The sequence below is a fragment of the Peromyscus californicus genome, unplaced genomic scaffold (assembly GCF_007827085.1).
Source record: "Peromyscus californicus insignis strain IS unplaced genomic scaffold, ASM782708v3 Scaffold_20__1_contigs__length_68692818, whole genome shotgun sequence".
Lineage (NCBI taxonomy): Eukaryota > Metazoa > Chordata > Mammalia > Rodentia > Cricetidae > Peromyscus > Peromyscus californicus.
In genome coordinates, this window is record NW_026294503.1 from 24269233 (window position 1) to 24280376 (window position 11144).

An 11144-nucleotide genomic window follows, 5' to 3' on the forward strand; every position below is an offset into this window, starting at 1 on the left:
GGTTTTGAAATCCATTTTGATGAATGCATTTTGCTCTCTTGGTACACAAGGGGGAGCATCCGGCCTAGGAACGAGAACCCTGGAGGGATGGATCTTCTTGTTCTTGGCAGGGGAGAGCTCTCTTGCTCTTAGTAGAAGTCTTTACGTTTCCCCCTGAGCAAACTGAAAGCAACTTACAGATACCATGAAACTCCACTTACAACATCCTTCCCAATTACATCATGTCCATGAAGTTTAATACAGCAATGTGGTGCGTGGTCAGTTGCCTCCTGGTATCTCCAAGGTCATTATCGTTGTCTTCCTCTTTTTTTTTCCCCTCCTCTTCTTAGACAGGGTTTCTCTATGTAGCCCCTGGCTGTCCTGGATCTTGCTCTGTAGACCTGGCTGGCTTCAAACTCATAGAGATCCACCTGCCTCTGCCTCCTGAGTGCTGGGATTAGTGTGCGCCACCACCACCTGGCCTCTTCCTTTCTAAAGATTGATTTTTATTTGTGTGTATGTGTATGTCCCTATTTGTATATGCATACCTTTAATCTGAGCATTTGGGAGGCAGAAGGAGGGGGGGATCTGAGTTTGAGGCCAGCCTGGTCTATACAGAGAGTTCTACATAGTGGCATAGTGAGATCCTGTCTCAAGCAAAACAACAACAACAACAAAAATGTGTTTTCCAGAAAGATTGTATATTCAAAACAATAATTATTAGATATTTTATGAAGCAGAACCTAGAAGAAGAACAAAAAGTACATGTGTGGCAGGATGGGGGAGGGGTGGGCTGGGGAGGAGTTGCGAAGGAATATGATCAAAGTACATTGTATGTAAGTGTGAAATTCTCAGTTGGTAATAGCATATATATATTATATATACTATATATATATAATATATATATATATATATATATATATATATATATATATATTTTTTTTTTTTCGAGACAGGGTTTCTCTGTGTAGCTTTGTGACTTTCCTGGAAATCGCTTTGTAGACCAGGCTGGATTTGAACTCACAGAGATCCGCCTGCCTCTGCCTCCCGAGTGCTGGGATTAAAGGCGTGCGCCACCACCGCCCGTCGGTAAATAGTATATTTTTAAAGAGTCAACATATCCAGTCTATTGCATTTGCTAGTACACGAATTTATTTGGGGTTATAGTCTGTGTAATATATATATATATATTTCTTTTTTAAGATTTATTTAATTTATGTATGAATGCTATATCTGCATTTATGCCTTTATGCCAGAAGAGGGGATCAGATCCCACCAGAGGTGGTTGTGAGCCGCCATGTGGTAGCTGGGAATTGAACTCAGGAGAGTCCTCTGCAAGAGCCACCAGTGTTCTTAACTGATAAGCCATCTCTCCAGCCTCCAAACTGAGATATTTTTATATTCTAAGAAAAGATATTTTATATTCTAAGAAAAGCTGCCGCAAGCTATGTTGAAGTGACTTTGAAAATCTAGGGAAAGGCCAGATGTGGTAATGCATACCTTTAATTCCAGCACTCAGGAGGCAGAGGGGGTGGGTGGATCTCTTGTGAGTTTAAGGCCAGTCTGGCCTACCTAGTAAGTTCCAGGACAGATAGAACTACATAGTGAGACCCTGCATCAAAAACAACCCTTGCCCCCTCAACAAAACCAGATAAAAACTATGGGGGAAACGGCATTAACATTAACAAGGGGCAAATATATTCTTAGGGAAAGAGATGTTCTTTATTTCTGCATTGAAATACAGCTTTGAAGGGCTTACAGGGAAAAGTAGTAATGAAGGCAAAACATCCTGCTTCCGTGGAGTCATTGGACAAAGGTAGAAACCTACAATCTTCCTGTGGCCACATTCATACTTAATCTGCTCTTTTTATCCTGATGATGGGACTCACAGCTAATGCTTATGTGTCTAGACAGTTGAGCAAAACAGGAAATGAGTTACATTGTCATAGCTTCGGAGAATTTAACCTCATGTTTTTCCTCTCAAAGCTGGGCCTACTTTTAAAAAAAGCATTCCTTCTCTCCAGAGAATTTTGGGGCATTTAAGGAACTCTAGTCATTCAGGGCCTCTCTCAGGGAGCACAGCTAGCTATTTTAGAAAGGAAATGAGAACATGGTTTGATGGTGCTTGGACCGTAAACTGAACACAGCCACTTGGATAAGCACATTTGCTGCCTTCTTCTGGATTCCAAGGATGAGTTCATAGCAGACTCTGAATTTGAGCTCCTAAAAGGGCAAGCTCAGCCTGATGACTCATTCATTCTCTGTGCTGGCACAGTATGATGCTGTAAGTTCATCAGAAGGCCCTCGAAGGGCAATTTATAGCAAGGTAACTAACATTTCCAAGGTAACTAACATTACTGGGATACTTTCTATGTGCCAAGCATTGAACTAGTCAAAGATATTGCATTATTACATCGTTGTAGTTTGCTTTATGTTGCTGTGATAAAACACTGACTAAAAGCAACTGAGGGGAGGAAAGGGTTTATTTATCTTGTACTTCCAGGTCCAGCCCATCACTGAGGGAAGTCAGGGCATGGACTCAAGCAGCACCTTGAAGGAAGAAACCATGGAGGTGTACTTCTTGCTTGCTCACTCACAGGCTCATGTTTAGTTAGCTTTTTTGTACAGCCCAGGTCCTCCTATCTAGGGAATGGTGCCGCCCGCGGTGGGCTATGCCCTCCTACATCGATTTACAATCAAGACAGTCCATCACAGAGATGCCTCCAGAACAACCTGATAAAGCCAGTGACTCAATTGAAACTTTTATTTTCAGGTCATTCTAAGCTGTGTCAAGTGACAGTTAATGCTAATTAGGACACATGTAACACTTGCAACAATCCTAAGACATGGTTAGCACTACGATACCCATTTTCTAGCTGAAGAAAGGAAAGGGAAATTAAGGTTGAGGATTATGCAAGAGTGGTAGCCCTGGCATGTGTGTCTAAGTCATGATTCTAGAATCTGTGTTCTTAATTGGTGTATTAATTTTCAGACAAAATTCTTGACAGAAACAGTTGCAGAGAGGAAATTTTTGGCTGTTTCCGGGTGTCAGTCCATCATGGCAGGGAGGCCAAGAGCAGTTCATGTCGCAGTAGACAGGAAGCAGAGAAAGGGGAGACAGGAAGAGGACAGGGCATTCTGTGTTCCCCAAGATCACACTCCCAGTGATCTATTTCTCCAGCTAGTCCCCACCTCTTCTCTCCCATCACATCCTAATGACACCATTTTTATATGACTCCATCAAGGGATGGATCCTTTCATTAGGTCAGTGTCCTCAAGATCCAATGGTCTCTGGGGACTCCTGCAGACAGATCTGGACATGCGCTTTACAAATCTAGGTGCCTCACAGTCAAGCTGCTAATTAAAATTAACCATCAGAGATGGTATGTTGTCCTAGGTAGCGTTTGTCAACTTTATATAAACTGGTCATCTGGGAAGAGAGAGCCTCAGTTGAGGAACTGCCTCCATCCATTTGTCCTGTGGGCATGTCTGTAGGGCGTTTTCTTAAGAATTGATGTGGGGGGGCTAGAGAGATGGCTCAGAGGTTAAGAGCACCGACTGCTCTTCCAGAGGTCCTGAGTTCAATTCCCAGCACCCACATAGTGGCTCACAACCATCTGTAACGAGATCTGGCACCCTCTTCTGTATACATAATAAATAAATCTTTAAAAAAAAAAAAAGAATTGATGTGGGGGAACGGCATGTAGTGGAATACACCTTTAATCCCAGCACTTGGAAGGCAGCAGCAGGAGAATCTGAATTCCAGGCCAGCCTGGTCTAAGAGTTTCAGGAGAAACCCAGTCTCAAAAAAAAAAGGAGGGGGGGTTGGGGATTTAGCTCAGTGGTAGAGTGCTTGCCTAGCAAGCACAAGGCCCTGGGTTCGGTCCTCAGCTCCGAATTAAAAAAAAAAAAAAAAAAAGGAATTGATGTGGGAGAGCCCAGCCCACTGTGGGTGGTGCCATCTCTGGACAAATAGTCCTGGGTTACATAAGAGAGCAAACTGAGCGAGCCATGGAAAGCAAGCCACTTAGCAGCACTCCTCCACGGTCACTGCTTCAGTTTCTACCTCTGGGTTCCTGCCTGAGTTCCTTCAATGCTGGACCGTGACCTGGGAGTTGTAAGCTGAAATAAAACCTTTCCTCAAATTTATTTTTTGGTCACAGTGTTTATCACAACAGAGAAACAAAGTAGGACAACAGTACCCTATTTTTATATGGCTATTAAGAGGATTAAATGACATGATGTTTGTAGTAAATTGATCTTTTGCTTAGTCCATAATAAACATCACAATTCCAGTTAATATTTACCTATATAAATGAAATTATGCTGTTCTTTGGTGTTGAGATGATTTTCATCTTCATCCTGATGAAAGAGACATGTACTTGACTGTGGTAGAATATTCTTTTAAGGTGTGTTAGTTTTGTTTATGTTGCATTGTTTAACTCTGTGAAGCTGTGTTACTGTGCCTGTCTAAAACACCTGATGGTCTAATAAAGAACTGAACGGCCAATAGCTAGGCAGGAGAAAGGATAGGTGGGGCTGGCAGGCAGAGAGAATAGATAGAAGGAGAAATCTGGGAGGAGAAGAAAATCAAAGAAGTAGCCAGAGAAGGAGGAGGACTCCAGGGGCCAGCCACCCGGCTACACAGCCAGCCACGGAGTAAGAGTAAGATTTACAGAAGTAAGAGAACGGGAAAAGCCCAGAGGCAAAAGATAGAGGGGTTAAGTTAAGGAAAGCTAGCTGGCTAGCAGGCAGCCAAGTTAAGGGCGGACATTCATAATTAAGAATAAGCCTTCGTGTGTGACTTATTTGGGAGCTGGGTGGAGGGACCCCTCAAAAGAGCAGAAACAACCAACACTTGGCATTCCTAAAATCTATTGGAATGGAGTTATACTCAAAAGTTTTGCATGTAGTATGGTGGAGATACAATGATGGTCACAGCTGGTCAGGATAGAGCATTCCTAAGCAATGCAAATTGGCTCACACTGAAATAAAGTCTGTGTTGGCCATATTAACTACTGCTTCTAACCATTTAAGATGTAACTACACAGTATATCTAACAAAAGCTTTGGCAGAGTCACCCAAAGACTGTTGAGACATATTCATTTTGCTCAAGGAGCTAGCAGCCAAGTAGAGAATACACACACATACACACACACACACACACATACACACACACACACACACACACACACACACACACACACACACACACACACACATACACACACACAAAATCAACAACAAAAAAACCTACCCAAATAGTTAAATAGTATGTTCTGTGCCACTATAAAAGGTTTAAAATATAAAATAATAAATTTGAAACATGGGTGTGTGTGCAGATCCCACTTTGCATGGCATAGTAGTGGAAGGCATCCTTGAGTAGGTGACATTTAGTAGTGAGAAAGCCTAGGAAGAAGGAACTCTACAAAGGCCTGGAGGCGGGTAAGAACTTGATGAATTCAAAGACCTGAAAGAGGGTGAGTGTGGCTGGAGCATCGCAAGATGAGATTCTGGGCTTTTCTCCTCATACTGGGTTCTTTGCCATGGCAACATGGACAACTTGCAAAGTCCATAAGAAAGGTTTGTCCCTAGGGAAATTCCCAGGAATCTACAAGGAGGACCCCTGGTTAGACTACTAGCAATAATGGAGAGGGTGCCTAAACTAGCCTACCCTGGTAATCAGATTGGTGAATACCCTGTCATCATAGAGCCTTCGTCCAGTAACAGATTGAAGCAGATGCAGAGATCCACAGCCAAGCACCAGGCCGAGCTCCGGGAGTCCAGTCGAGGAGAGGGAGGAGGAATTGTATGAGCAAGGTCAAGATCATGATGGGGAAATCTACAGAGACAACAGAACCAAGCTCATGAGAACTCACGAACTATAGACTGACAGCTGTGAAGCCTGCATGGGACCAGACTAGGCCCTCTGCATACAGGAGACAGTTGTATAGCTAGGTCTGTTTGAGAGTCCCTGGGCAGTGTGATCAGGATCTATCCCTGGTGCATGAGCTGGCTTTCTGGATCCCATTACCTATGGTCAGACACCTTTCTCACCCTTGATGCAGTGGGGAGGGGCTTGGTCCTGCCTCAACTGAATGTACCAGGCTTGGTTGCCTCAGGGAGAACTTACCCTGTTGGAGGAGGGGTCGAGGGGGGAGGCGGGAGTGGGGGGAACGGAGGAGGGATGAGAGGGGGATCTGTGGTTGGTATGTAAAATGAATAAAAAGAAATTTTCTTTAAAGTGATTGGTTAAAAAGAAAGAAAAACAAAAGAAAGAAAGAAAGGAAAGAAAGAAAGGAAAGAAAGAAAAGAAAGAAAGAAAGAAAGAAAGAAAGAAAGAAAGAAAGAAAGAAAGAAAGAAAGAAAGAAAGAAAGAAAGAAAGAAAGAAAAAAGAAAGGTAAGTTTGTTGTCTGGAGAGATTGGCAAGGCCAGAGTGTTTGTGTAGGACCTGGGAACTGCTGAAGCTGGAAATACAGGTCAGGTCTCTGTAGTCTGGTCTCTAGGTCAGAGGCCTGGAAGGAAACCAGGGCTCCAATTGGATAATTTGGAGAGTTTAACAAACGGAATGATTAAAGGTATGGACAACACCAGGAGGAGCAACAAAGGATGTCGGAGGCCAAGGTCACTGACACCAGGGTCTATGGCGGGTAGCGTCAGTAGTTCTCCAAGACCTCCTTGTCCTCCTCACGCCTTCACGGGAACATGTTAGTGGACCCAGCAAGAGTGACTCCGCAGATGTGACTGCAGCAAGATTTGAGATGATCTGGGTTATACAGTGGGTTCCGTGAAATCTGCATGGTGATGGTCAGTGGGTATCCTCGTCAGGGAATTGCAAATCTTATGATACAGATTTTTAAACCGACTGAGTATAGAGAAAATAAATAGAAAATAAATCTTGGGAAGTATGTCAATGATTGATAGAGCAATTGCCCTGATATGTGCAAGGCCCTGGGTTTTTCAGCGCTGAAAAAAAAAAAAAAAAAAAAAAAAAAGGTGGGGGAGAGGAAAAAGGGAATAGGAAGGGGAGAAAAAAAGAAGAGGAAGAATAGATTAGGAAGAGAAGGAGGAGCCGGGCGGTGGCGGCACACGCCTTTAATCCCAGCACTCGGGAGGCAGAGCCAGGCGGATCTCTGTGAGTTCGAGGCCAGCCTGGGCTACCAAGTGAGTCCCAGAAAAGGCGCAAAGCTACACAGAGAAACCCTGTCTCGAAAAACCAAAAAAAAAAAAAAAAAAAAAAAAAAAAAAAAAAAAAAAAAGAAAGAGAAGGAGGAAAGGAGGAAAAACTACCAAGATTTTGCTCATGACCAGATTTGGTATTGAGCTATTGGATATTATAAATAGGGAAATGGTACAATTAGATATAAAACTTAATTAGATGGGACAGTGCTATTTATGAGGCTAGAGCCATGTTCTGGTCAGGGCAGCGTGATTCTGATGATTTAATATGAATAGATGTTTTGCATGGCATCTCTAGAGGTGTTGGCTGCTTCTCAGAGAGAGCTTCCAGTTCGCAGACAGATGGGGCTGTTGTCCACATATTCCTCTCCAGCCACAGGAGCAGCTACAGACTCACATCCTTTCGGGGCTGGGGTGGTTATGTAAAACACCACGGGCAAGCACGGTGGCCCAGGTCCTGCTTTAAGGACCGGAAATTCACCTCTAAACGATGTGGCATCCAGTTCCAAGCAGCAGCCTGGATGAAGGGCAGGGCTTGATCCGAGAAGAAGAGCAGGGTGCAAGTTTGGAGAATCAATGTGCCAGGATTGGCCCCTTGTCACAGTACATGCGCAGGACCCTAGAATGAAGTTAGGCCTTTTCTAATTTGAATTTGGACTGAAAAATTCATATGAATGTTTTAAAAGCCCAGAGCTGGATTGCTGAATTGTGAGTTATTTTAGGATAATGCTTTATCAGTCTCTGTTTTGGAAAAAGTGGTTGTGCCTTTTGCATTCCCAGGAGGACCCAGCAAGACTGGTCATGTTTCACCCTTCCTGTCCGCAGGGATGTGGGTCCTGGGCTCACACAGCCTCAGTTTGAATGAATCCTACTTCTACTGTGTACTTCTGTGTGAGCTGTATATGTTCCCTGTGCCTCAACTTCCTCCTCTCAAAATGTGACCTGGAAACAGACCCTAGTTAGCTGAATCTAGAAGCTCCAGCATTATGCTTAGGCCAGTACCCCACCACCCCAATACAAAAGGGAGTGACTGCAGTATAATTTTTCAATTTACTGTGTTAGGTGCCTCCCTCCCTCCCCTCCTCCTGTGTGTGTGTGTGTGTGTGTGTGTGTGTGATGTGATGGTGTTGTCTGAGACAGAGTCTCTCTGTATACTATATAGCTCTGGCTGTCCTGGAGCTCACTACATAGACCAGGCTGGCCTTGAATTTACAGAAATATGCTGGCCTCTGCCTTCTCAGTGCTGGGATTAAAGGCATGTGCACCCTGCCTGGCTGGGTGCTTTTCTCCACTCAGTTTTCTCAACGATCCTATGAATACATGCTACTTTCACCCCATTTTGTGCGTGAGGACGGGTGCAGAAGAGCTGATTCAATAAACACATTAAATGTCATTGTGTCTACACTGAACCATGTGTATACCTGATTGGAGAATATTATATTTTAACTTTGTAGTTAGCATACGAATAGTAGGTCTCATTATGACATTTTATATATACAAACTATATATATATATATATATATATATATATATATATACACAAACTATATGTAAAATCTTATTTTTTTTACACTTTTTTTATTATTATTATTTTGCAATACAATTCAGTTCTACATATCAGCCACGGATTCCCTTGTTCTCCCCCCTCCTGCTCCCCTCACCTTTCCCCCAGCCCGCCCCCCATTCCCATCTCCTCCAGGGCAAAACCTTCCCCACAGACTGAGATCAACCTGGTAGACTCAGTCCAGGTAGGTCCAGTCCCCTCCTCCCAGGCCGAGCCAAGCGATCTTGCATAGGCCCCAGGTTTCAAAGAGCCAACTCATGCAATGAGCACAGGACCCGGTCCCACTGCCTGGATGCCTCCCAAACAGATCAGGCCAATCAACTGTCTCACCCACTCAGAGGGCCTGATCCAGTTGGTGACCCCTCAGCCATTGGTTCATAGTTCACAAACGAATGGAAACACATGTAAAATCTTATTTACCCCCAGTTATCTGTCCTTGTCCCTCCTGCAGTCTTTCTTACACTCCCTTTCCTCCGTAGTTCCCCTTCTGCTTTCAACACACACACACACACACACACACACACACACACACACACTGTTCAATCTAGCTTCTGCATAGGAGAGAAAATGCAATATTTTATTTCTCCCATTAGACTGTAGACAACTGTATGTTGCTTCATAGACACCCCGCTTCACCCCGTGAGTACATGGGGCTCTCAAATATGACTTGCTGTCTTTTTTCCTTTGTTTAATTTTTTCACATCAGGTCTCATATGTAGCAGAGGCTAGGTTTGTATTTGCTGTAACCCTCCTGCTTCAGCTGCCTGAGTGCTGGGATTGTGGACCACAATGACCAGATTTGTTTTCTCTGAGACGGGATCTTGCCAGGGTGGCTTCAGACTCACAATTCTCCTGCCATAATGCTCCTCCCCTGCCCCTTCTCAGTGCTGTGCACCATGGCTTTCTTGCTGCCTTTTTTGTTTGTTTTTTTTTGCCTTGATAGACCCATGCATTCAGCAGACACATGATATTGAGTAAATTGGGAGTAGCTTGATGGGAAGTCAGTTTGGACTATAAATATGAAAAATATGATTTCTTTTCTTTTTTTCTTTTTCTTTTTCTTTTCTTTTCTTTTTTTTTTGAGACAGAGTTTCTCTGTGTAGTCCTGGCTGTCCTGGAACTCAGTCTGTGGACTGGCCTCAAACTCATAGAGATTCTCCTGTCTCTGCAGCCCGAGTGCTGGGATTAAAGGTGTGCATCATTACTGCAAGGCTGATTTGTTATTTATTTACTTTAAGTATTGGCTTCCATCTAGATCCTATGGCCCTTTCCAAGTCTTCTTGTTTCCCCAGATGACTTTCAGGAAAGATCTGGCAACTTTTTAGCTCCTGAGACATAAATTTGGTTTAAGCTTAAAAAGCGATGCATTCTGATGAAATGGGTGATAGCATTAATTTAAACAATACGCTGAGACTAGCACCGTGGGGAGTCATGGGCTGGCTGTCTTTTCTCAGGCCCATAAGACCAAGCAGAGAACATAAATGGGACCTTGTGAATAATAACAGGTGCTTCTATGAGACTTACTTCAAGTTGGATAACCACACGAATGCATCTCATCACACCAACTCAGGTCGCAACCCTGTTGTCATTCATACCCATTCTGCAGATGACACCTGAGGCACATTGAGGTCCTGTGCACTGTTCACTGCAACCAGAGGGATGGCCTGGCTCTATAGTCTGTGTTTTTGACGCTCTGTTGCTTCTTAGAAGGAAGCAGGGGCTGTGTAGAATAACTCTGAAGTGGAGAAAAGGCTGGCTAGTAAATTCTAATGGAAACAATCAAAGCTCAGTTTGGGAAGTGCAGGAAGGGTGAGCCACACACACTTTCATGTGGGCGGAGAATGGCTCCGCTGTCACACTCGATGGCAGCGGCCAAGTATGATTTCTCAGGATGTGGTAGTTGGCTGACTGCCTCTTGTAGCCACTAGGTTCCGCTCCCCCTTTGCCTTTCTTCTCCTGTCCCCTGAGAGGCCTCCTTCAGACTTTCTTCACCCTCCTCTTTCTAGGAGGCTGTCTGAATCAGGCGCTGAGAGAGACCAGCCGTGGACTGCCTCTACCTGCACATCTGCACATGTAGAAATAGATACATACATACATGATCTTTAAAGATGACTTCTTTAGTGCATGTTCTGCACACATGTGCATGGATAATTTGCAGGCGTTGGTTTTCCCCTTTCCACTTCCCCCTCCCACCATGTGAATCCCAGGATCGAACTCAGGTTGTCGGGCTTGGTGGCAGGTACTGAACCACCTTACTGACTGCTCTCTTTATATTTATCTATATCTCTATTTTAAAACTGTTGTTGTTGTTGTTGTTGTTATCATTTGGTTTTTTGAGGCAGGGTTTCTCTGTGTAGCTTTAGAGCCTGTCCTGGATCTCACTCTGTAGACCAGACTGGCCTTGAACTCACAGAGATCAGC